Raw genomic sequence first — 27194 nt, 5'->3', positions numbered from 1 at the left:
CCTCCCTCCTCGCCCCCACCTCCTCAGAGCCGGCTCCGCCCCCGGGTCCTCCCTCCCCGCCCCTCCCTCCTCCCTCCCCGCCCCTCCCTCCTCCCTCCTCGCCCCCACCTCCTCAGAGCCGGCTCCGCCCACGGGTCCTCCCTCCCCGCCCCCTCCCTCCTCCCTCCCCGCCCCCACCTCCTCAGAGCCGGCTCCGCCCCCGGGTCCTCCCTCCCCGCCCCTCCCTCCTCCCTCCCCGCCTCTCCCTCCTCCCTCCTCGCCCCCACCTCCTCAGAGCCGGCTCCGCCCCTTCCCTGCTCTGTTCTGTCCTTTCCTCCGCACCAGCCGCTCCTTCTCCCCCTCAGTCCCTTGGGTTGCCTCCCATGCTTCCTGCTCCTCCTTCCTCCTCCCACCCTCCCCGTCTCCCTTCCTCTCCCACTCCTCTCCCTCCCCTCCTCTCCCTTTTACCCCGCTCCACTCCCTCCTCCCCTCCCCCACTCCCCAGCTCAGCTCTTCATCATCATCGTCATCTTCCTCATCATCGTCATCTTCTAGAAGGTGCTTTCCCCCGGAAGACTTTTCCTTTATCAATTTCTGTTATGGTCATCAGTAAGGGCTTGTGAGCCAGCAATCTGGCTCAACACACAAATTTGGCCTGACAGTGGCGGGGTAGCTGCTCTGAGGCGTTTCCATCAGCAGGAATGTCATCTGAGAGATTCACGGCCACAAAACTGAAAACGCAGAAGCAGCAGCCCTTTTCCACCAGGATTTTTATTGGTGTTGCAGTTTGCAGATCCAGAAGGCTTGATTTATCTAGCAGGAGATCAATGTGAAAATACTGTCAAGCTTCTGGAACTAGGAAGATATTTAGATCACTCCCCTCATGTACATCATATTTATGAAAGGAAAAGATAGTGGGTGGATTGTAAATTTGAAAAACTTGGAAGGAAAAATTCTATTCTTTCCAAAGTCAGTCTTTTATGAACTTCTTTTTAAAAGGTTGAGCTCTATGGTAAATACGTTGGTCGAGCGTGCCTTAATTTCTGGTTTTCCAGCAGTACTTTGCAAAAGGGGCATCTTTCAGGAATTCTGCCTGGGCCCCAGATCATCCATGGCCGTGTATGTTTCTACCCTTTCCCCTGCACCCCACGCAAGGGCAACCACCAAGCTCATGCTTTACACTGAGAGCTGGAGAAGTCAGAGAAATCATTGTGTCTCTCCACCTTTCTGAGAAAGATGAGGCACACAAAGTAAAGCATATACAGAAAATCCAAGAAATGAACCAAGGCCCAGTCCTGGTCTGAGGGTCAAGGGTCCCATGTCCCAGACCAGATCTATTATTCTTTTGTGACCTCAGGCCCAGCATTGGACCCTGAGGGCCTCAGTGTGGTTGATTATAAAAATGGCCACAATTGAATGTGTTTCCCCCATCTATGCTCTTTGTTGGTTTGGTTTTGAATATTTAATTAATTAATTTATTTGGTGGTTCTGGGTCTTAGTTGCAGCATGCAAACTCTTAGTTATGGGATATGGGATCTAGTTCCCTGACTAGGGATCAAATCCAGACAGCCCGCATTGGGAGTGCTGAGTCCAGAACCTTAACCTCTGGACCACCAGGAAAGTCCCTCAATGCTCTTTGCATGTGTCTCTCCTGCATCTTCCATCAAGAAGAGGAGTCGGGCTTCCCTGGTGGTCCAGTGGTGAAGAATCCACCTTGCAGTGCAGGGGACAGCAGTTCAATCCCTGGTCCAGGACGATCCCCCATGCAGCAGAGCCACTAACCCCATGAAAGAAAACCAAACTGTTGGTTGCTCAGTTGTGTCTGACAGTTTGCAACTACACGGTCTGTCCATGGGATGCTCCAGGCAAGAATCCTGGAGTGGGCTGCCATTCCCTTCTCCGGGGGATCTTCCGGACCCAGGGATCAAACCTGGTCTCCTGTGCTGCAGGCAGATTTTCACTGTCTGACTCATGAGGGAAGCCTAACTAAGCCCATCTGCCACAACTAATGAGCCACAACTAACTGCCCGTGAGCAGCAGTTCCTGGAATGCACACTCTCTGCAGCCCATGACCCACAACATGAGACTCCACCACAATGAGCAGCCTGCGCACCACAGTGAAGAGCAGCCCCCTCAACTGCACCTAGGGAGGGCCACATGCAGCAACGAAGGCCCACTGCAACAACAACAACAAAAAAACAAACAAAAAGGAGTCTATTTCCTGCCCCTTAGTCTGGTGGAACCTGTGATTTGCTTTGGCTAATAGAATGTAGCAGGATGGCAGTGCCAGGTCTGAGACTAAGTCTCAGGGCCCTGGAACACAGTGGCTCCCTTTCTTAGAACCTTGCCCACCATCATGTGCAAAAGCTCAGGCTAGACTTTGAGGGGATGAGAGGCCAAGTGGAGCCCAGATCCACCATTCCAGCCCAGCCCTTCCTAGACCAGCCAGTTCTCAGCTGAGTGGGCGCTGCCCACAAATGCCCATGTTTAGCCCAAAGAGACAGTGAAAACTGCCCAGTTACACCCATCCCAAATGTGTGGCCAACAGTATCATACACTAAATACGTGACTGTTATTCGAAGTCACTGTCTTAGGGTGGTTTGTTATGTGGCAAGGTTTAACTGACATCCTCGGTTTATCTGCACAAAAAGGGGTAGGACATAAATATCTCATTTATTAGTTGTTTTCTGAAAAACCAAGTCTAGAAAAAGTTAAGACCCAGAGCTGAGCTGTACAGAACGGTAGCCTCTAGACACATGCAATAATGTAAATTTAAACTTGATTAATTGACATTAAATCAAAGTGAAAAACTGACTGCTTTAGTCACGCTGGCCACATCTCAAATGTTTACTAGTACCGTGTGGCCAGTGGTCACTGAATGGAGAGCAGGTACAAAACGTGCCTGTGATCCCAGGGCACTGCCCTGGAGGTGCTGGCAGGAACAGCCAAGAGAGTGAGGCTCATGGTGGACCCGACAAGGCCGGCCGGACATCCTGACCCCACCATCTACACAGGCACTCCCAGCACACAGTTCCACGGCAAGCGGTTGCACATCCCCTTGAAACGCTCACATCCATATTTTGAGTCTTCTGCTTCACCTAGAGTCTCTAAAACATCAAGGAGTCTTTGGACTGACTGCAAACAAATTCAGAATTTCAGTAAGACCGTGGAGGAGAGAGGCTCTCCATGTAGGAAAGTCTTCAGACAAGACTGCAAGCTTTCCCTCCTTCAGGGGACTGTCCTAGTTTTTATTTTAAGCGGTTTTGTTTTTTTCTTTTCCATGTTGATTAGGTGGATAACTGACTTTATCTGCATTCAGTCCTTAAAGAGGATTGATGGTTGATTAGTGTGTGGGTGTCAGTGTGTACATTGGAGGTTTCCTCCCAATTCTCTTTCCACTTTTTTCCCCTCTCTAATGCTCAGGGCTTCCTCTGACTTCAAAGAACCAGAAAAGACTCAGAGGAAAAGGGGTATCTGACCTAATTAAGTATATAGATTGAGATTTTTCTCTCTTGGTTGATAAAAAATTCCCTTTTCTTTACAAGCCTCTTTCCTATGTCCTGGATAAAGGAGACTCAGAGAACCACCTTCCTTCTGCTCCTTGAAGAAGCATTGTCCCTACAAGGAGCCCAAGGCAAGGGGGGCAGGTGAGGCCCTGAGACAGTGGCGGTAAGAGGGGGCCATCAGCAGGATGGTGGGGACGGTGCAGCCACCTCCTGCCTCTGCGGCATCCTTGGTCTCATCACTTGTCCTCCTGTGCCCAGGGACCACATTCATTAAGGGAGGGTGGCAGCTGCTCTCACATGATAAGGGTTTGATGGATGAATACAAGAGAGGCCCTGAGGACAGCGCCTGGTTCAGGGCAACAGCTTAACATATCAGTGCGCCGTCCAGGCCCTCTGAGAGCCAGGCCCTGGTTCCGGGCGCCCACGCCCTAGCTCTCTGCACTCTGTTGCTCACGGCGGGCACCCGAATCCTTTCTCAGAGGCCTGCCCCTAAGCTCCCAGAGCCACAGTACCCACTCAGGCAGGCAGCCTAGTGCCAGGTGTCATCCCAAGCAGACAGTGACTGCTGGGCAGCAGTCACAAAGCCCAGCTCCCTTGACAGTGAGTGCTGCCCTCAGGATCGGGCTGAGGCTAGGGCTCTGCCTGTAATTGCTGCCTTGCTCCTTCCCCTTTTCTGTCCTGCTTCCTCTGCCCCCCAGCCCCCCCACGAGAGCAACTGCCAGTAACCCACGTGCACAGGAATCCTTAGCTCAGGCTCCACTTCCAAAGAACCAGACCTAGGATGGTAGCAACTACAGGAATAATAATGATGATGATCACTACTTTTATTATTTGCAACCCACTGGATGTGCAGCCTGCCAGGCTTCTCTGTCATGGAATTCTCCAGGCAGGAATACTGGAGTGGGTAGCCATTCTCTTCTCCAGGGGATCTTCCTGACCCAGGGAGATTCAGGTCAGGAAGGAATCTGCATTAGCAGGCAGATTCTTTACCATCTGAGCTGCCAGGGAAGCCCCTTTATTTTTTCAGTTATGCCATAAAGTAATTTAAATTCCTAAGTAAGGTGATGATCATAATTTCTCCAGCACTTTTCAAAGCACTTTCCTTTTCCTGTCAGTCCATTCTTAAGATCAGATGTTCTGGGAACAAGGATTCAGTGAAAACCCCGTCCACTCCCTCTTCTCTTCCTCCCCCTGGCAATGATACAGACACGTTAGTAGATACGACTAAGCTTGATCCTCTCCCTACCATTCTCCAATCAGCCATCTCCTTGGTCCCAGACTGCATCTGTTAGAGCATGGTCCATCCTTAGAAGAACAAAACCTGGGAAAAGACCCCCACGGACCCCAGGTAGCAATGCTTCTGAATCTTAAGTCTCCTTCAGAATTCTTGGAGGGCAGTTAAAACACAGGGTCCTGGGACTTCCCTGGTGGTCCAGTGGTTAAGACTCTGCACTTCCAGTGCAAAGGGCCGGGTTTTGATCCCTAGTTGGGGATCTAAGATCCGACAGGCCACACCGCCAAAAATTAAAAACAAAACAAAACACACAGACTCCTGAAGGGTCCTGATTCAGTAGGTCTGGGTGGACTCAGGAATTGGCACCTAACAAACACATAGACAACGCTGCTATACAGACCCAGCCAGAAGAGCGTAGGCCTAAAAGTCCTGTGGCTCCATGGGGAGGGGCACCACAGGAGGAGGGCCACAGAGGGGCTGTCTCTGAGTGGCAGGGTCTGGAGCAGGGCCCGATTAGCTGGCTCTCGCGTGGTGTGTTCTCAGCCATGCAAGAAGTCCAGAGTCACTCCAGGACTTTGGAAAGGCAGAGTCTGCCACATGACAAGAACACGTGATACTGGTTGCTGGTTGCTACTGCCACACATTATCACCAACTTAGCTGCAAAGCAACACACAAGTTTTTATTAGAGTGCTGGAGATCCCAAGACTGAAATGGGTCTGACGGGGCTAACGTCAAAAGCAACGTGTCTCGTGGAGGCTCGAGGAGAGAATCTACTTTGTCTTTTCCAGACTCTAGAGGCTGCCCCACTCTCTTTGGTTCCCGGTCACGCCCATCAGACCTTTGCTCTACGATCACTCCTCTTTCTCCGCCTCTGGCCCTCCTGCCTCTCTCCTGTCTCCCTCTTGCCTCTAGGCCTGGGCTGCCATTTCCTCCCTGCCACCATGTGAGCCAGCTTGGGCTGGGCTGCTGGAGGATTGGACCCTGTGTGGAGTGGAGGTGAGATGTCTGAGCTTACCCCAGACCATCAGCCCCCTGGTAACGTTTCAGATGCCTACAAATGCTTCCATGAGCCTAGCCAGACTCAGGAGGAATCACAGTTATTCAATCCATTACATTTTGGGGTGGTTTCTTTTTTTTTTTTTTTTAGTTTTTTATTTTTTAAATTTTAAAATCTTTAATTGTTACATGCGTTCCCAAACATGAACCCCCCTCCCACCTCCCTCCCCATAACATCTCTCTGGGTCATCATGCCTCCATGATCTGCAGCTAGAGAAAAGCCCTATACCACAACAAAGACAAAAAAAAAAAAAAAGCATGGGCAAAAAAAAAAAAAGCATGTTACAGAACTAACTCCTATTCAAAACACTGCCATGTGTCCATCTCTCTCTGGTTCTCCTTGTTTGTTTAAATGATTTTGGCAGTAACAGTTGGATCCCTCTTCCCTCGTGGGCGGTTGGAAGGCAGCTGGCTAAGGAGAGATTGTGTCCTCCAGCCCTGCTTGCATCCAGGGATGGCCATACAATGTGAGTGAGAGTGGTGAGTATCCTTTTCCCTTCCAATTCTGAGGTTAAGAAGCAGTTGGAGCTGATTTTCAAAGACATCAAGACCCAAGACACAACAGCCATACAGAGCCCAGGTCCAGGAATCAGCATGGGAAAGGAAACCATCTGCTGATTGGAACACCCCAGCTGGGCTCTCAGGTGAGTAAGCAATACCACATTATGATAAGCCACTGGACTATATTTGTTTCTGCTGCGGGAGTTACCCTGATCAATATGCTATTTCATCCCATGGTTATTCATGCGTTCACTCATTCAATAAATATTCATAAAATCTCATATGCAAGGTTCTCTGCCAGCTTTCTGCCTGCAAGGATCTTATACGCTGGCTTAAATATAAGGACAGGCTACTAATGTTTGTTTGCCTTCCTGTGTGGCAGTCCACAGATACGTGACTTTACAGAAATTAGAACATGTGGTCATCGTACTCATCCTACAAGATAGGTGTCATAGTCCCTCATTTATTAGTGAGGAACTCAAGGCTTGATGGAGTCCAGGAAACAGAACCTTCTGACTAACATCTGTGTTTCCCTCAATACATTATACTGCTTACACTGTCAGGCGAGGGACTTCCCTGGTGGCCCATTGGTTAAGACTTTGCCTGCCAATGCAGGGGACATGGGTTCAATCCCTGCTTCAGGAAGATCCCACATGCTGCAGAGCAGCTAAACCCATGCGCCTTGACTCCTGAGGCTCGCCAGCTCCAGAGCCCGTGTTCTGCCACAAGAGGACCTGCTACACCGAGAAGCCTGCGCATCACAACGAAGATCCAGTGCAGCCAAAAACAAAGAGATAAAAAGAACTGCCAGGTGGGTTATTGAGGGTTAAACGGCACAAAAGAGCACTGTTGAACTGCTGGGGATGTTCAGAGATCACCGACTCTTTCAATACTCACACTTTCCCTGGGCGCCACCACCCACTGATTCAGCTGCTTCTGTCTTTGTGCTGGCTGAGTCCAATCCTGGACTTTTCTGATGGTGATATTTCAGGGGCCAGAAAGGTCCTGTAGCCACCAAATTGTGCCAAAGTGACAAACAAACAAAAAATCCCATTTAAGGACTCCATCAAACGGTAACTGCAGTGTCCTTGTTGTACTGAGTGACTGCTCTTGGCATTGCTTTCTTAACCTACCTTTTTCCCTCCATGGAATTGTCTTGGTAAAGCCTGGCTGGATGAGACTACATGTGAAACTACAGAATGATCTTATACATTATTCTCATTCATTCATTCAACAAATAACTTAATATCTCCTCTGTTCCTGGTGATGTGCTCGATTTTTCTCCCTATCTTAATTAATTTCAGGCACATTCTACTCAGGAATATTCTCAGCATCCTAACTTGGCTGTAAAATTGGAGGCTTTGCATTGCCTTAGATGTAAATACCAGCGGGGGAAAAAAACCACATGCAGTTAACAGCATATAGAAGCTTCAGATCTGGCACCTTTCCGTGGGATTGGATTGGAGTCTTACGGAAATGGACAACCCACAGACATCAAGGCTTCCCGTCTTAGTTAAAAGAGATACAAATTGCTTCCCCAGTGCCTCTTCTCGGGGGAATTGCCCAAGATAAAATGCTGAGGTTGCATGAATCCTCTCCAAGTAGAAACCTGAGACAGATGCCATTACTTTTTCATGTCATTCAAATGAGCTTCCTTTGAAAAAATAGCAATGTGTTTGTGCTGGGGTCCTTGGTATTTTATTTATTTTTTAAAATTTTTATTGGAGTATAGTTGCTTCACAAGGCTGTGTTATTTTCTGCTGTACAGCAACACGTATACATATATCCACTCTTTTTTGGATCTCCTTCCCATTTAGGTCATCACAGAGCATGGAATAAAACTCTCTGTACCACACAGTGGGCTCTCATTAGTGATCTATTTCACACATAGTTTCGCAGTACATGTATATGTCAACCCCAACCTTCCAGTTCACCTCAGTCTCTTCCCTCCCTCCACGCCCATATGTTTGCTCTATGTCTGTGTCTCTATTTCTGCTTTGCAAGTCAGTTCATCAGTACCATTTTCTAGAATCCACATATATACATGCACATATGATATTAGTTCTCTTTCTGACTTACTGCACTCTGTATGACACAGCTTCAGTAATGACTTTTTATGATGGCAGAGCAAGACCAGTGGAGCACGAGATGTTCCTTACACATTTAACAAGAGTTTCTTTTCGCAAAGGCACTTAGGCTTCTCTGCTGATATGAACCTTTGCCGTTTGCCCAGCTTGGAACACCCTCTGTTTCCTCCGCTCAAGAGTCAACACATACTTACGGCACCTGCATGGGTGGGCTCTGAGCAGGGTCTCGGGGGGAGGCGATGTGTGAGTGGCAGTCACTGCCCCTGCCTTTCAAGCTTGGAAAGGCTTTGCCTTTGAGCCTGTGTTCTCCTCGAGAGGCCTCTCCACCCTTCAGTTCGTCCATGCCCCTCCCTGAGGGCTGTCCCGGACAGGGGCAGTCTGTGTCTTATCCACCTCTGTGTCTCTAGTGGGAATTACAATGCCTTGCTTTTGGGGTGAGGGCAGCTGCTGAGCCCATATCATTGAATGAAGAACTGAATGTTCTACAGGACAGTTTGCTCAGATATTATAAAACTGTCTATTTTCTATTTCACACAAATGGCCTCAGTTTTGTTGCCCAGGGCCTAGAGATCAAGAATAAAATGACTGAGATACTCTCCCAGAAGCTCTTCTTTCTGTTCTGCAAGGGGAAAGATGTTCGTTTGTTCATCCTTTCAACAAATATTTATTGACCGCCTCCCAGGGCCATTACTGGGCCATTGCTGTCCCAGGTCTAAGACACACACAGCCCTGCACTAGCGGAGCTAACCTACACGTGAAGAGGAGTGACAGGGACCAGTAAATACACCAATAAATAAACAAGGTGATTTCTGACAGTGATAAACAGTGCTATGAAAAGTAGAAAACAGAGCGTCCCAGTCATTTCTATGCCATTCTATCTCCTCCTCCAAATATGTCATACCAAACTGCTCCAGAAGCTAATGGCATCAAACAGACCATCTAACTATGTTCAGGGACTGGGTGATTTAGAAGTTTGCAGGGCACAGTAGACATACATTGCTTCTGTCACGACACCTAGGGCTCCATCCGAGAAGATTCTGAGACTGGGGCACATGACTTCTGCAGGCTGCAGGCACCTAGCGTACGTCTCTGGTGGCTGATGCTGACTGTCACCCGGGACCTGGGCTGTGGACACCGATTGGGGCACCTGCTCTGTGGTTTGGGCTTCCTCCAGCATGGTGGCCTCAAGGCAGCTGACCTTCACCTACACAGGCTCACAGCTCCAAAAGCAAGCATCTCAGCAGGCAAGGCAGAAACGCCATGGCCTTTATTTAATGACTTGACTTCAGAAAGTATGTGAGCTATGCCATCATTTCTGCTGCGTCCTATAGGTTTTAACAACATCTTCAAGGTTGGCCCAGATTCAAGGAAGAAGAACTTAGGGCCCATCTCAGGATAAGAAGAGTGTTGCAGTTTATAGACATGATTTAGAACTGCCACACAGGGAATGTGATGGTGGCCAGGAAGTCAGAAAAGGCCACACTCAAAAGTCACTCAGATGCAAGTGACTGGAAAGCCATCTATATAACAATATGGGGAAGTGCTTTCTAGACACAGAACATACTGCCTACAGGAAGCAAGCATCGTGTCCAGTCCTTTGAATAGAGAGCCTACCCAGTGAATCCGACTACAACTGGGTGATTAAGCCTTTCCAAGCTTGAGGCTTAGTATACAGAAAGTCACCTTCCCCAAAATGTAAGTCATATTCTCCAATATCAACTTTATTTAAAAAAAATCCACCTCCATCTGACATTTTTATTTTGGAGGGAGGGGAGTGTGTGCCATGTGGCATGTGGGATCTTAGTTCCCTGACCAGGGATCAAACCTGAGCCCCTTGCGGTGAAAGCAAAGTCTTCACCACTGGACTGCCAGGGAAGTCCCCTCCACCTGCCATTTCTAAAATCTCACTTCTCAGTTGCTTCAAAACTTGGGTGAGGAGGAGGGATAATCTTTATGGATGCCCTTCTGAAAACTTGTAGTGAGTGGAGGAGTGCTCCAGGAACCTGGAAGAACATCAAGGGATGTCACTGGTGGGTCAAAGCGGCAGAGAAGTTCAGGATGCAGGCGGGTGGACACAGAAATTCCAGATGCCTGTGCAGGTCCTGGGGCTTGTGTGTCTTACTGTCTCACTCTGCATGGGTCCCCAGTGCCATGACACAGGCAGGTGGCCCTAAGCCTCCGGTGCCAGCCCCACAAGGCTTCACTCTGATACAGGCTTCGTCCATCAGCTGCAGATGGAGACTGCAGCCATGAAATTAAAAGACGCCTACTCCTTGGAAGAAAAGTTATGACCAACCTAGATAGCATATTCAAAAGCAGAGACATTACTTTGCCAACAAAGGTCCGTCTAGTCAAGGTTATGGTTTTTCCTGTGGTCATGTATGGATGTGAGAGTTGGACTGTGAAGAAGGCTGAGTGCTGAAGAATTGATGCTTTTGAACTGTGGTGTTGGAGAAGACTCTTGAGAGTCCCTTGGACTGCACGGAGATCCAACCAGTCCATTCTAAAGGATATCAGCCCTGGGTGTTCGTTGGAAGGACTGATGCTAAAGCTGAAACTCCAGTACTTTGGCCACCTCATGCGAAGAGTTGACTCATTGGAAAAGACCCTGATGCTGGGAGGGATTGGGGGCAGGAGGAGAAGGGGACGGCAGAGGATGAGATGGCTGGATGGCATCACTGACTCCATGGATGTGAGTCCGAGTGAACTCCGGGAGTTGATGATGGACAGGGAGGCCTGGCGTGCTGTGGTTCATGGGGTCACAGAGAGTGGGACATGACTGAGCGACTGAACTGAACTGAACTGAACCGAGTAGACTTATTCGTGGAGGCAAAACAGTGAGCACAAGTGAAGGCCTCAGTGAAGGTGCTAACCTTGGTCACAGGGCACAACCTGACTCTATGCCACACAGACAGCAAGCGTCAGCCAAGGATTAGGGCTTGAGAAGCAAACACTACCATGGCCTCAGCAAGGAGCAGCCTTATTCAAGGCAAGATCTCCATGGGGTGGTCTCAGGTGAATGCTAAAGATTACATGCACTTTGTTCTTGGTAAATGAAGGGTTAATAGGGTAGCAGAGATGTGCCTGCAAACGGGTCTCTCTGCTCGGGCTGAGTGTCCTTGCATACGAGGCGTTCTGCCAAAGAGTCTGGACACAGCCTTGAGTTTAATGGTCCCTTGCAAACGAGGGAGCATTCCCTTCTTGAGATAAGAAGGAGATGGGGGCTTTGGGCAGACTCTGCAGTAGACAGAGATTTCACTCCCCTTTGCTATACGATAACATGTATGCACCTGCGCTGTACTGAAAAGGCTTATTCATGCAGTCTGGAACTCTGCCTAGGGGGCTTTTATAATAAACACAATTAGTTTTTTGCCCGGTTCTGTTCCTCTGGCCAGAGTGGTTCCTGTCTGTCTCTTGTGCGTCTCGTATGTTCTGTGTCATTTCACTTGTAATCACCAGTAATCTACAGAAAACATCCCTACATCCAAGGGACACTTGGGGAGGATACTTACGCCCAAAGTCCAGTAACAACCCATGGACACTGTACCAGTTTTCTACTGCTTTGTAACCAACTTGCGGATTCAAACAGGTATCTTTGCTTTTTCCTGGGTTTCTGGGTGGTTCTGTTGACTTGGGCTGGGTTCAGCCTATCTTAGCAAGGCTCGGGGGTAGGTCTACTCTCTGCTAACTGGTCACCTGGGGGCTGGAGGTTCCAGCGTGGCCTCAGCTGGGATGACTTGCCTCCACTCCACGTGTATCTTAGACGCCTCTCCAGGGGAGTCAGGCGCGTTCCCTCAAAGAGGAGCGAAAATGTCCCCGCGCTGTGCAAGTCCCTGCTGTGTCCCCCAGCGAAGGCAGACCACATGGCTGAGTGCACAGCGAGGGTGGGCACTCAGAGTGACCCAGCTGTCACCAGGGACCCGCCCTCTATGGCACCAGGACCAGTTAGCTGCAGGGCTTGGTTGTGTTAGGAGGTGGGAGAGGGAGTGACGACGGAGGAGAGATGGAGAATAGACACTAATGGCCTCCACTGCACCCACCAACGGACTCACTTTTCCATAAGCATTGATCCTATATTCAAAGAATAGCACAGCGAAGGAAAGACACGGCGAGCTGGCCCTCACGCCCATGTGTCATGCTCCAGAGCTGGTTCTCTCTGCCCCAGGCCCAGCCCATCGTGAAATCCCATGACTCAGAGCACAGCTCTCCACACTGACCTGGAGCCCGGTCAGTTTCTACCTACCTGACTTAGTGTCTTCAAGTTCATCTTCAAAAGGGGAGGCGGAAAGCATGCCCTGGAAACTGAACCACTCACAGCCTTTACCATCACAGTTATTCTCTGGGAAGACAAGGTGAACGGAAGAGTGGAAGGGATGAGGAGAGAGTCGGGCAGAGAGATCCATTAGCAGTGGCAAGAGTTCGTGGAGCTTATTTATTGACGGTGGGAAAGGGCTTGATGAATATTTAAGCAAACAGCTTAGTGGGATGAAGAAACGCCTCTCCCAGGAAGGAGAGGAAATACACGTATCTGACTGATAACTGATTTCTTTCAGTCCATGAAAGAAAGAGCTGATTGGTGCATTTGGGATGGACACATCCCCTCCCCTCTTCCAGCCTCTCTGCTCCTGTCTCCTGGGAGAGGCTTGAGGACACCAAGCTTCAGGGCTTGGGTCCTTCTCTGGGACAACAAAGGGGTCATGATGTCTCAGACCCATGTTTTTCCTTAATAGGGAAAAGCTTTTGCTGGGAAACCGAACAGCCAGGGAAAGGAGACACACAGTTTCTGACATTGGATAAGACGGTGCCAACTCTATTAACAAACGGCACAGGGCCTTGAGTGTAGGGATGTCATTTATAGGTGTGTATAGTGTACCTGAGGGAGCCATTCACATCACAGACTATGCAAACATTGCTCTCCTACGTTGTGCAGTATACAAACCACACCGCTGTACGCGACTGTCCCGCTGAGGTGGACCTTTGTAAATTATTAAGCTAATGTGAAAATTCTGTGAGTTCCTTTGGTATTAGTCCTTTGAAACACTAACAGCTTTCTATTGGTGAGGCCTTAATCCAAACTTGATCAAACATTTGGAATGGCTTTTCTTCCTGAGAATTTGGGCAGGTCTGAGATTGTATATCATTTCCCAGGCTCTTTTTAGAGTGTTTCCATTCCATGCTTGCCTTCCCATCACAGTGGAGTGAAAACGACGCCCTGTGTCTTCCCAGCTGTATCACCGGTACTGCTGATGTGAATGCTGTATTATAAGCTGCTTGCAGCTAGGGTTCAAGTCAGTCAAAAGAATGGCTTCCTCGTCTTCACTTGAACTGCTGAAGTCTGCGAGTGAGTGAAGGAAAGGACTGATTTGGATTTGATCAACAGGACAACTGTCCTAGGAAGTCCTTATGTGACTTGCCTAAGGCTTCACAGTCCTTCAGCAGCACGACTGGCCTTAGAAGCTTCATGTCTGGGAATCCTGTCAGAGCTCTTGGAGTTTGAAACTATTTATACATCATTTAGACAACGATGACTTACAAATATCCATTTGTTGCTTAAAGGAATGATAAATAGAGTAGACACTTGAGACTTGGGAAAAATATGTCCCAAGGTCCTTTGTGAATCTAGAAGTGTTAAAATACTATTAAAGCTATAATTCTCCAACTAGGTGGGGGAGTTTGAGGTCAATGCCCCTAGAGATTTTTGTTGGAATCACAAAGAAATTGTGTATTGTTTAAGAAAAGAATATTCAACATACCAACTGTATTTTTAATATAAGCCATAGAACACAAAGGTCAACAAAATCTCTCGATGGGTGGGAAGAGAGAGAAAATAAGCTGAATGCCTTTCAAAAGACATAATTTAAAAGAAAAAAAAAAAACAGCTTGAGTAACTGTCTACTGAAACATGTAATTTTTTTCCATAAGAGACAGTAAATTATAACTGAAAATTTTAAGTGACCCGTTCAGACTCTTGAATATTCCATAAATATAGGATTAAAATCACAGATGTGAGCTTCTGTTGCGTAAGATATTTTGCTCTTTAATTTATAGGAAACTTTGACTGTACAACTAAGAACAGTCTCTCATGCACCTCTGCATTCTTTTGATTTCCACAGATGCACTAGCAGCTGAATTTCTTGGGGGTAAGGGCAGTTTTAAGGTAGTAAAAAAAAAAAAAAAAAAAAGCTATTGTTCAGCTGAATTGCAGTATCATTTAGGTATCTTTTTGCTCCAAAGAGAAAACTCCAATCATACAGGCTGGCACAATATCAGAATTTACTTAATCTGGCTTAAGTATCTGTAAAGTCCAGGAGGAGAGTTGGCTTGATTCAGATGTCCACACCATCATGAGGGCTGTGGCACCTTGCTTCTGCAATTCTGGTAGTTCTGTCCTTATTTTGAGGCTGGCTTCAAGCAGCTCTTCCATCTACTTCCTTGTTGATAAAGAGAAGTGAGACAGACAGAGGGATAGCCAATCTTGATCTTGACATTTCATTCTGGCTCCAGTAGACTTATTAGAAAAAGGATCCCAATTCTCCACTTCTCCCTGAAACCATGCCCTTTGCAATGTGAGCTTATAGTTCCTCCCATCGTGAAGTGGAGTCTGTATCTCTATTTTTTGAATTTGGGCTGGCTTCCTGACTTGCTTTAGGCAACAAAATATGGAATACGTGACAAGGGGTTAGTTCTGAGTAGGAGCCTCATGAGAAACATTCTCACTCTCACTTGGAATTCTGTCTCCACCATAAGAACAAATCAGGGGCAATGAAAGACTACATGGAGTAGAGATAAGCCATCTTCATTGAGACCAACCTCAATCAAGCTACAACCAACCATCCATATACATGTGAGAGTCCGGCTAGGAGCAGCAGGCCTGCTCCCTGATCTGCAGCGGACTACAGACACGCAGGTAAGCCCATCTGAGGGCAGAAGAACCACACTGCTGATTTGCAGAATTATAACAAAAGCTCATCACTTAAGTTTTGGGGTGGTTTGTTACATAGCAATAGCTAAATGACATGCAGATCTTTTTAAATCACTTGGTCAACCCACAGCCAATCACTATGACTGACTCTAATCCAATCAAGGCCACCTTGAGCTGTGATGCCAAAAAGTTCATTTGGGTTTTTCCATAAGATGATACAAAAGCCTGAACGAACTTTTGGGCCAACTCAACAGAAGTGGAAACCAGAAAGAACATCACAGGTTATTAGAAAGGAGATAGAAGGCAGCTGGACAGTGGGGATGGCTGCACTGTGCTGTGCTGAATCAGTCATGTCCGACTCTTTGTGACCCCATGGATTGCAGCCCATCAGGCTCCTCTGTCCATGGGATTCTCTAGGCAAGAGTACTGGAGTGAGTTGCCATGCCCTCTTCCATAGGATCTTCCCAACCCAGGTCCCCCCACATTGCACGTGGATTCTTTACCAGCTGAGCCACTAGGGAAGCCTGGGGGTGGCTAGGCGGTGGCAACACCCTGGCTACCACTATACCTTTAAAAGAGCTCCCAGGTGGGCGAGGATGGAACGGGAGGATGAGGAGTGCGCCTCCCCCTCGGGGTGGGGGGTGAGTGGCTCTTACCCAAAAGCCAGCCACACAGTACATTCAGATATTTCATCTGCCTCCACAAAGTTACAAGTTACTAACAGCCCTGAAACTTCCAGTTGCTTGAAAACTCTTGAAATGAATATGCCAAATCCAACAATGTCAACATTTTAAGTGCAAATGGTTTCTCACACTCCATATTACAAATATATATATAGAGGCCAAATTCCACGTCTTTTAAGTTCAGAAAGCCTTCAAAGGAGAAAGCTGACTGCACTAACTAGGGCACATTTCCCCATGAGTATCTGATGCAGACTTTCAAGGCCCATAAGTCACACATCATTTTCTTCAGGAGCTTTGTGCAGCTGAGGCTTCCTCCTGCAATACAGATCAGTGCCACAAAACTGCCTTGTAACGCTGTTTTCAGAGTTAAATTAAAACACCATCAGATTTTGTTTAAATATGCCTTTCAAATTTTCTGTTCTAGGTGTTTTTTCTTTATGCAAGTGGAAAAAGATAAAAATTATGCTTAATATTTTTTTAAAAGGAAAAGAAAGCATATGCAATATAAGCATGCTAACACAACAGGTACAAATGTCGCAAAAAAAAATCACCCAGGACAAAATCAGCAATGGCAGTTGAACTTCAAAAGGGCCAAGAGCTACCATTAAGGAAGGAAGACGGTATTTCTTTCCAGTTGGGGGAATAGATAATCATGGGGTTTCTGTGAGTCCACATCCCATACACTGCATTTTTTCTCTTGAATCTCCCTTCTGCTTCTGGAAGAAAAAGACCTATTGCATGCATGTACTGGGAGAAGTGAGCTGCGGTCCTAAGAAAATGATTTAAAGGCACTTTAAAAATTGTATTTGTAAGCAGTCAGGCTTTTATTACTAGACAGCGTATCAAAGCTTAGGGGAAGCCTCTGGCAACCGATGAAAGAAGGAATTTTGGTGTAAAAACTGGCCAAACGGACTGGAGTGGATTTAATGTTAAAAACCCTGTGGACATTTAAGGACTCACTCATTAAAACTTATGGAAAATTGGATTAGATTAAACAGCTGTGGAGAACAGGGACATGTGAATAAGAGGCCTTTCATCTTTAAAATGTTCCTATAACTTGACATATTTAAAGCGACCTCAGTAGATTATTGTGGTGCATTAAGCATACTGATCGCCTCGATTCATCACACTTGCCTGTATCCATGTCCTTCAGTATCAGCCTCCCTAAACCCTGCGCTTGGACATGTGATGCTCTTTGGCTAACGAAACCAGAAAACCTGACACATACAGATGTTTCAGAAGTGCTCATGTATGTTCTCTTTCTCTCTTCGATTCCTCTCATTCTTGTGTTTACAAGCCCAGCCTTGCCTGCTGGAGTCAGTCCATGAAGCCCACAAAGTCACCTCAGTTTCATGGGGCTTGAACCTATGAAAACCCTGCATCCAGAAAATCTGGGAGAAGATACAGTCATAAAATCTTTAAAGAATCTTTTGTCTGACCTCGCCTCTGCTGCCAAAACCTGTATTAGTTATCACTTGAGACATAACAAATTGCTCTGAAATGTAGGTAATTAAAAAACATTAAACATTTATTATCTCATGGAGTTGCTGTGGGTCAGAAATCTAGGTCCAGGTTAATGGGACCGGTCTGGCTTGGGGTTTCTAATGGAGCTGAAGCTAAGATGGGTGTAGGCAGCTGAAGACTTGACTGGGCCTGGAGCACCTGCTTCTGAGATGACTAACTTGCAAGACTGTTGTCAGGACACCTCAGTCCTGAACCACGTGGATCTCTCCCCAGCATGGCTTGAGGGTCCTCTCAACATGGCTGCTGGCCTCCCCAGCGTGAATGGCCGGAAACGGCAGCTCAGAATCGACGGTGTCTTCCATAGCCTGGTTGTCAGAATCCCATACCATTGTTTGTGCGATATTCTACTGGTTTCACAGATTAGTTCCATTCCATGCGTGTGGAACCTCACAGTGATGTGAATATGAGGACATCTCAGAGGCTGACCTCTGCATATGATTTTATAGATTTGATCTACAAGCCAGTGCTCGAAGAACCACGTGTCCTTCCAGATGAGTCTCTTGTATTACCCAATGTTTTCTCACCTTACCAGCGTGCAGGATCCAGGGAATGCTACTTCAGTGGTTTACCCTGAAACCTGCAGACTCACTGGCTGCCAGACGGCAAGATCTCAGCCTGTCCCTTTCCTTGTGTCTCTCTGGCAGCCAGCAGCACTGGCAGACGATAGTCGTATTTGCCTCGTTTAATTCTTTATAACCCCTGCGTCTGTCAACTGCAGCTGCTTCTCTTACACCACTGGCCCACGTGGCCGTTTCTGCACGGAGCTGTCCTCGGCGCCTGTTCTCTCTGCTGCTACTGCTGTTGCTGCTGCTGCTACCCGAACTTCCATCCTCAGATGCCTCCAGATGCTCTGATGTTGACGAGGACTCCAGTAGGTCATGTTCTCAGAGCCACCAGCCCCGCTCTGAGCTGTGGTGCTCCCCTCTCGGGCTGAATGGAAGGAAGCTTCTTTTCCGTCATGTGTGCATGTTGCGCTTGTGTGCAGATGTGCACGGGGGCTTCCCCGGCGGTCTAAGGGTAAAGAATCCTCCTGCCAATGCAGGAGGTTCGATCCTTGCATTGGGAAGATCCCATATGCTGCGGAGCAAATAAGCCCACATGCCACGACTTCTGAGCCTGCACTCTGCAACAATGAAAGCCACCATCGTGAGAAGCCCATATATTCCAACTCCAAAGTAACCCTCACTCGCACAACTAGAGAAAGCCCAGGTGCAGCACTGAAGACCCAGCACAGCCACAAATAAATAAACAATTTAACAAAAGAGGCACGTGAAATGCATTTCCCTGTTTTAATCAGCCTACATTTCCCTCCTTACTATGATGAAGAGGAAGGTGGAAGAGGAAATTTTGAGATGTCTGCTTAAAGATTCAAATGAAGTTGTGAGAGGTAGCTATACACATGACCTGGGACTCAGGTCTCGGCTGGAGATATGAATTTAGAACTCAGTATATACATCCTGCCCCTAAACAGAGGAGCTTTGCCGTGGGCCTGTCGTTTGCACATTTTATCCTGTTCATAGGCTCTGTGGGCCAGTACTGGAGGAAGCACAGTGAGCACTCTGCCCCTGATGTCTGGGGCCTTTGCTGGAAGTGATGAAATGGCTGGGGCTAGAGCAGCAAGGCTGCAGGACCCACTTCCAAGCTGGTTTCCCTCTCGCATCTCATGCTTCGGCGGAAGGGCAGACTTAGCTGAGAATGTTGACCAGAACGCCAACATGCAGACTCTCCAGCGTGGTGGTCTCTGGATGTTTCTAATGTGACTATGCAAGGCTCTAGGAGTAAGCATTTCCAGGGAACGAGGTCATGTCCTTTGTTGACATAGCCTTTGAAGTCACACAGCATCACTTCCACTGGACTCTAAGGACCACTGGAGTTCAAGCAAGTAGCCATTGACCCTATCTCACACTGAATGGAGTAACAGAGAATTTAGGGTCATGCTTAAAACTGCCATATCTGACTCATCATCTATCTCCTGGGTGGAAAGAAAGCTCTGTGATCCAGGGATTTTTGTCTCTTTTTTTAAACTACTGTATCCCCAGCACCTAGAAATAGGAATATTTGTTGAATGAATGAATAGGGATATAAAACCATGGAAACAGATGAGATCACTTAGGAAGAAAGTACTAGAGAGTTCCAGAGCTCAACACTGAGCCCCTGGGGACATGCCAACATCTGGGGTCTGACAGAAGAGGAGGAAGAGACAGAGCTCTTTCCTATGGATCCCCTTAACCCTTGAAAATCAGTCAAGGGGACATGTCTTTCTAGAACATTTGCTTCAGTCTCTGGATCACATAGTATCTGGTTTTCTGTAAATCTCTGTCCTTGTGGCCTCCAGCTCACTTCTTCATGAGGACAGGACAGGCGAGGACTTGTGCACATATAGGCCCCAGGGTTGGCCATGGGGTAACTGGGGTTGGACTGGGATGGATGGAGTTGAATGTATGGGCTGAGGAGACCATGCATGAGCAAGGAGGCCCCTGTTTTGTGCTGTGAGATAAAGACAGGATTCCTGGAGAAAGGATGTGGGCTATGGGCAGGAACTCAGGAGCCAGGGACCCACCTCTCCTCAACCACCACGTTCCCTGGGGCAGGCCTCTCAGGGACCAAGCGTTCAAAACTTGAGCCTGGCTTTACAGGCTGCTACAAAGTCATACTTTTGTCACACTTTTGTCAAGGTAGAATACTAGAACATATTTTACTTAGTGGTTTGTTAGCTGGAGTTACAACTTTTAATATTTAAACATATAATATTCCGGTAGCCACTTGCACAACTGTCCTGGGCTGTATAATTCTTCAGGTTGGGCTTGGTTCAATGGAGGGTCTGGGGTAGAAATGTTGGTGGTACTACTTTCAGAAGCCAGAATATCTCAGACTCAACTCCAGTTCAGACAAACACTCACAGCACTTGCAATTAAAATCTGCTAAAATTAGATTAGGTTGCCACCCAGGGAACTATAAGAATGCCCTAATGAAATCACGATCTAAACGTCCAGGCTTCTCCCAGATATGATTAACAAAGATCAAGACTGTAGAATGCTTTTCCCATTTAATTAAGAATTTTATGAAGTAGGAGTCTTCATTTAAGCAACTAAGCATACATGTCAATCCCTGCATTTAAGTGGATGTACATTTTGTTTTAAAATTCCAAAATCCAGCATTTATGAAAACCTTAGGCTACATTATATGATACCAGAGGTGGGCTGATCAGGGACCCCTTTGCCCACGTGTGTCTGAAAAAGCCAGGTTTACTTTCAAACATGCTTTCAGCTGTAACTGACTGAATGGGGCCTGTCAGCCTAGCTAATTAAATTTAGGGGGGAAATTGTCTCTGTCTAGGAACTACTGTGCCATGCATGACCTCTTTGATCTGATTCCGACTACAATTTAAAGTAATTTTTTATTATGGAAATTTTCAAGTATATACAAACACAGATTGTACAGCAAAATTCATGTATGTATCTCTCACCCAGTTCAACAATTATCAACTTTCTTTTCAATTTTAAGTTTGGTTGTCATTCTACACTTCCATAATTCTCAAACTGAATCCTCTTCTTGATTGAAAGCAATAAGTTTTTTCTCATTTTAGAATTGTTTTTACATTCAGTTCAGTTCAGTCGCTCAGTCGTGTCTTGACTCTTTGCGACCCCATGGACTGCAGCACACCAAGCCTCCTTGTCCATTACCAACTCCTGGAGTTTACTCAAACGCAAGTCCATTGAGTCAGTGATGCCATCTAACCATCTCAACCTCTGTCGTTCCCTTCTCCTCCTGCCTTCAATCTTTCCCAGCATCAGGGTCTTTTCAAATGAGTCAGTTCTTAGCATCAGGTGGCCAAAGTATTGGAGTTTCAGCTTCAGCATCAGTCCTTCAAATGAATATTCAGAACTGATTTCCTTTAGGATGGACTGGTTGGATCCCCTTGCTGCCCAAGGAATTCTCAAGACTCTTCTCCAACACCACAGTTCAAAAGCATCAATTCTTTGGTGTTCAGCTTTCTTTTTAGTCCAACTTTCATATCCATACATGACTACTGGAAAAACCACACCTTTGACTAGATGGACCTTTGTTGGCAAAATAATGTCTCTGCTTTTTAATATGCTGTCTAGGTTGGTCCTAACTTTTCTTCCAAGGAGCAAGCATCTTTTAATTCCATGGCTGAGGTCACCATCTGCAGTGATTTTGGAGCCCCCAAAATAAAGTCTGTCACTGTTTCCACTGTTTCTGCATTTATTTGCCATGAAGTGATGGGGCCAGATGCCATGATCTTCATTTTCTGAATGTTGAGCTTTAAGCCAACATTTTCATTCTCCTCTTTCACTTTCACCAAGAGGCTCTTAAGTTCTTCACTTTCTGCCATAAGGGTGGTGTCATCTGCACATCTGCTGCTGCTGCTAAGTCACTTTAGCCGTGTCCGACTCTGTGAGACCCCATAGTTGGCAGCCCACCAGGCTCCGCCGTCCCTGGGATTCTCCAGGCAAGAACACTGGAGTGGTTTGCCATTTCCTTCTCCAATGCCTGAAAGTGAAAAGTGAAAGTGAAGTCATTTAGTCATGTCCAACTCTTTGTGACCCCATGGACTGCAGCCTACCAGACTCTGCAATCCCTGGGATTTTCCAGGCAAGAGTACTGGAGTGGGTTGCCATTGCCTTCTCTGCTGCGTATCTGAGGTTATTGATATTTCTCCCAGCAATCTTGATTCCAGCTTGTGCTTCCTCCAGCCCAGCGTTTCTTATGATGTACTCTGCATATAGTTAAATAAGCAGGTAACAATCTACAGCCTTGACGCACTCCTTTTCCTATTTGGAACCAGTCTGTTGTTCCATGTGCAGTTGTAACTGTTGCTTCCTGATCTGCATACAGGTTTCTCAAGAGGCAAGTCAGGTGGTCTGGTATTCCCATCTCTTTCAGAATTTTCCACAGTTTATTGTGATCCACACAAAGGCTTTGGCATAGTCAATAAAGCAGATGTTTTTACTTTACTTCTTTATTTTTCTTTATCTTATCACCTGTGCGATTCATCTTTCTTTGTAGCCCCAGAATGATGGGGCCTGGGACCAGGGCAGAAATAAATGCCTTCAATCCAGTTAGGGGTTTTCACAGAATTCTTGTTTGGCTACTATTCTCTTCTGATTATGTGCAAATGTTCCCATTGTTAACCAGAGAGGAAAAATGCTTCCAGGAAGAAACTGGAAAGAAGACATCTATTTAACACTGCCTTTGGGGGTTAGCGCAAAATGACAGGACAGTAGGAAGCAGTAGAAAGAGCTCCCCCGACAAGAGAAGCTAAATGATTCTGAGACTGGCTCCCAATCAGGTGTGGCATTGACAAGGCCCTGATAATGACCTGTGAAAGACCGCTTTCTGGTTGCACTTGGTAATTTGTTTCTCTAACCAGAGCATCTTAGCAGGAGTTTAGAAGAAGGTACAGTTCCTTGTAAATGGCAGGCACATGGCAAAGCCTGAGAACGAGCTCCTTTTATCTTTTTAGGCTGCAAGAAGCCACGTGTGCTGCCTCTCCTTGTCCACTGGCTGGTCCGAGATCAGGGGTCTGGCTGCAGTCGCCCAGGTTCCCACGTGCCTTCATCATGGGACAGGGGGCCTGTGGCCTCTTCAGGGGGGTCTCTGCCACTCCCTCTCCCCAAACTGTTGTGAAGTACTCATGTGTTGTGAGAGGCTAGGGCGGTTCTCACCCCATCACCTTTCCTGATGAATGTGGGCATCGGGTGGGGTGGGAATGGGATGGACTGCCTGAGCTCAAGGGTGAGAGCTGGAAGGCGGGGAGCAAGGAGGTGCTGCCATTGAGGAAAGACACAGAAAAGAGAGGGACACGCGCAAGCCAGGAGGGTCTCAGACTTCCCAGATGAGGCTGACTTCAGGAAACTCGACACCATCAGAGGCTCCAGGTATTCTGAGGCTACCCCGAGCCAGACTGGGTTCTTTCTTTCTTCTTAGTCTTATTGCAGTGTAGCTTGACAGTGTTGTCCCCGTGTCCTCTGCACAACAGAGTGAATCCACTCTATGTCTACGTATGTCTCCTCTTTTCTGGATCTCCTTTCCATTTAGGTCACTACAGAGCACCGAGCAGAGAGCAGAGTTCCCTGTGCGTTACAATAGGTTCTCATTAGCTATCTATTTTATGCATACTTTGTACAGACTTGGTTCTTTCTGGTGAAGGACACATCCTTTAAGCGCCTCCAGGGCCCGAGGGCGATGCTTGACAAAGATGTCAAGGGGGGCCGGTTTCTTGTCTCCCCGCTCATCCTCAAATGGCCGCTGGGTCCGCCCTGCACTCTGGGCTCTATTTGGAGGCCCCAAAGCTGAAGAGCCTCTGAGCAAAAGCCCTGGGGAGGCCATTCACGGAACTCTAAGGGAAGGCTTGGCAAGCCTCAAAGGCTCCTTGGGAGCATGGGAGGCGGGCCAGGGAGGGTCCCAGCCCTTCTTGGCTGGTTGTGATTCAGCATCACTGCTTCCCTTCCTCCTCCTTCCAAAGACTTGGCCTCTAAAGGAAGCTCTACAGCGGTCTCTCCCTCCCTCCCATTCCTTTCCTGACTAATCTTGCTGCACCTTCCTGTTTCTAGTCACTTTCTTGCTCATTTCTGAAGCCGTCAGGAGTTGGAGGCCAAGGTGACCTGTAGATGGAAGATCTGGTTTTCTCCATCTGATAACTGTTTGCCTGGAAAGAAGGGAGTTTCTCTGCCATTACAGGGAAGAGTTCTGTTCATTTCCTTCCTGACTCTGGAACTCAGTCCCACCACAGACACCCGAAATCCACCCCAAGTTAAGAGTTCTTTGCACATTTGGTCAGTCTGGACATGGGAATCTTACCAGAAATGGCTGCAGTCCACTCTTTGCTTTCTCGGGAGCTGTCTGTAGAGGGAAGCACATTCCTCCTGAGTGTGAAGAGCAGAGGAGAAGGGGATGGGAACCTTCCACCTTGCGTTGCTGGGCAGAAATTAGCCCAGGAGATGTTCATGTTCAGCCCAGGCTTCTGATTGGTGGATGGCAGCCAATCTCTGGGAAGCCCCCGGGGCCTGAGGCACCCATTCACATTGGATGCTCCCTCCAAACCAAACTGGACCTATAGTCATGGGGCTTTTCCTACGGGGAAGACTGGTTTTTCTAGGGCATGAGTTGCTTCTTTCTGGATTTTTGATAAACCCACGTGGCAAATAAATCTGACATTCGGGAAAGGCATGCAATTTCCCCCCCAGATTTATAGCAACTCTTTTAGCAACCGAGGCTCTGGCTGGTAACTTACAGTAACCAAGCATAATTCCTCAGTGGGGAACACAGGGTCTAGGATACTCCACCAGTGGAAACTTTCTGTACTGCGGGAGAGGAACAGAGAGAAAGCAGGGATGCGGGTGAGGGAGGGGTTCCTCAGAGAGGAGAGGAATGGAAGCAGCATCAAGGGCATTGCCTTATTTCCCAAAAGACCGGAGAGGAAAGAGCAGACTGAGAAATACACGTGCGAGGCGACAAAGCAGCGTTACAAAGGCCACACAGAACACTGTTCACCAAGGTCACAGAAGACAGAGCAGGTCAAGCAGGTTCTCGCCAAGCAGACCTTAGGAAAGCAGGCGATACAGCCAGCCCATCAGCTGTTGGGCTCTTCCTAAACTTTTCCACCTGCTGAGATTCTCCTGGGTGGTCCCAGGTCAGGAACTCTCTAGAAGATGTGGAAGTGAGCAGCTCCCAGGAGAGAAGTTACATGATGTTTCCTGCTCACCTGAGACCCCATCCTTCCTCTCTGCTCCTGCTACCCCCTCTATCTATATCCTCCCAGGACTGGCTGAGCTGTGATACCCCAGTCCAACTCCCTCTTTCCTTCCTGACCCTCTGAGGGCCAACACTGCCCCTCTTGGCTCCTGGAGGAAGCTCTTGGACCAGCACAGGTTTCCTGGGGTCTTGCTGTTAACAATGATGAAGACATTCGAAAGGGGACTTCCTCGGTGGTCCAATGGTTAACCCACCTTCCACTGCACTGGGTGCAAGATCATGCTAAGATCCCACATTCCTCATGGCCAAAAAACCAAAACATAAAACAGAAGTAATATTGTAACAAATTCAATAAACCTTAAACATGGTCCACATCAATATTAAAAAAAAAAAAACACCACCACACAGAAGGGAAAGGCTCCTTCCCACCCACCTCCACAGCCCTTTCTTAGTTTCCCAGGGCCTGGCTTTTGAGTACAACTGCACAGCAATGCCAAGGGCAGGTATACAAGAGCAGAAGGCATGCTGTGAGTGACTAGACAAACGTGACACTGAGGTGTCTACTAGCTCCAGGTGAAGACTCCAGGGTGAGGAGCTGGAGCTAGCGGGCAAGAAGTGGTCTGGGGAGAAGACACAGTTGTGCCTGGGGGACTGGGCACCTCTTGGTAGAACAACCAACTAGTTACCTGGGGAGGAGACCTGCTAAGGGAATGTTTCGGCAGTTTAAGACACGAAAGGGATTCCTTCTCCTCTCCCCTACAAAATAATCATGTTCATTAGTGCCTTTTGCTCAAGCGGAGTCTCTGTGGACAACTTCAGCAGGAACTGAGCGTAGGGGCCAAGTTAGAAGGAGCACCGTGTGTACGTGTGGGCCCCTCCCACATTCCGGGGAAATGTGCTCACTGCCTGGTGGCATAAATGGTCCAATTAAATGAAATTGGGTCATTTGTAGAGACACGGAGGGACACAGAGTGTCCTGTCCTACAGAGTGAAGTTAGAAAAACAAACATCCCGCACTAATGCATATATGTGGGATCTAGCAAAATGGTATAGAAGACCTTATTGGCAAAGCAGAAACACAGACACAGATGATAAACACATGGACACCGAGGGGGAAAGGCGGGGGCGGAACTGGAGTTGGCACACATCCGCTGTGGATGCTATGCCGTGCCGTGCCCAGCTGTGTCTGACTCTTTGAGACCCCATGGACTGTAGCCCGGCAGGCTCCCCACTCCATGGGATTTCCCAGGTGAGAATACTGAAGTGGGTTGTTATTTCCTCCTCCAGGGAATCCTCCCCACTCAGGGATCAAACTCTCATCTCCTGCACTGGCAGGCGGATTCTTTACCGCCACACCACCTGGGAATGCAAAGCAACTACACTCCAGTAAAACTTAATTTAAAAAACTTACTAAAAATTTTTTTAAAAGGAAATGTGAACATAAATAAATGGTCTGATTAGCCACTCCTAGTTACTCACAGCCTCTGCCACATGCCTTTGCTGAACTTCTCAGTAAAGAGATGGAGCCTAAATCCCCCCACCCCCCGTATCGGGGGTCTTCTGACCCATGCTGGCTGATAGGACACAAGTGATGACTCGCAAATTCTGAACCCAAGCCTCGACAGGCCCCCCCGTTTCCTCCTGATGCAGGTGACTTTCCTGGCCTTGGTCATCACCATGGAACCACACCTGGGCTAGCTTGCTGGACAGACAGAGCAAAGTGGCCCAGCCAAAGGTGGCCAGCCCTCACACGTGAGGCTGTCAGTGTGCAGAGCTGCCCAGACTGCCCGCAGCAGCTCCAAAACTTAGGAGCACAGAGGGATTTCTTCTGGCCGCTGAGGGTGTGTGTGCTTGTTATGCAAACGAATGTATTATAAGTACCGACAGCTACAGAACAGCCTGGACAGGAGTTTCCACTAGGACCAGGGAGACCCACTGGGCCTGGAGTGGAGATCAGCCTGGGCCTGGAGGCTGGGAGAGGA

This window comes from Capra hircus, chromosome 13 (genome assembly GCF_001704415.2).
Source record: "Capra hircus breed San Clemente chromosome 13, ASM170441v1, whole genome shotgun sequence".
In the NCBI taxonomy this organism is placed as follows: Eukaryota; Metazoa; Chordata; class Mammalia; order Artiodactyla; family Bovidae; genus Capra; species Capra hircus.
This window is presented reverse-complemented; position numbering follows the sequence as displayed.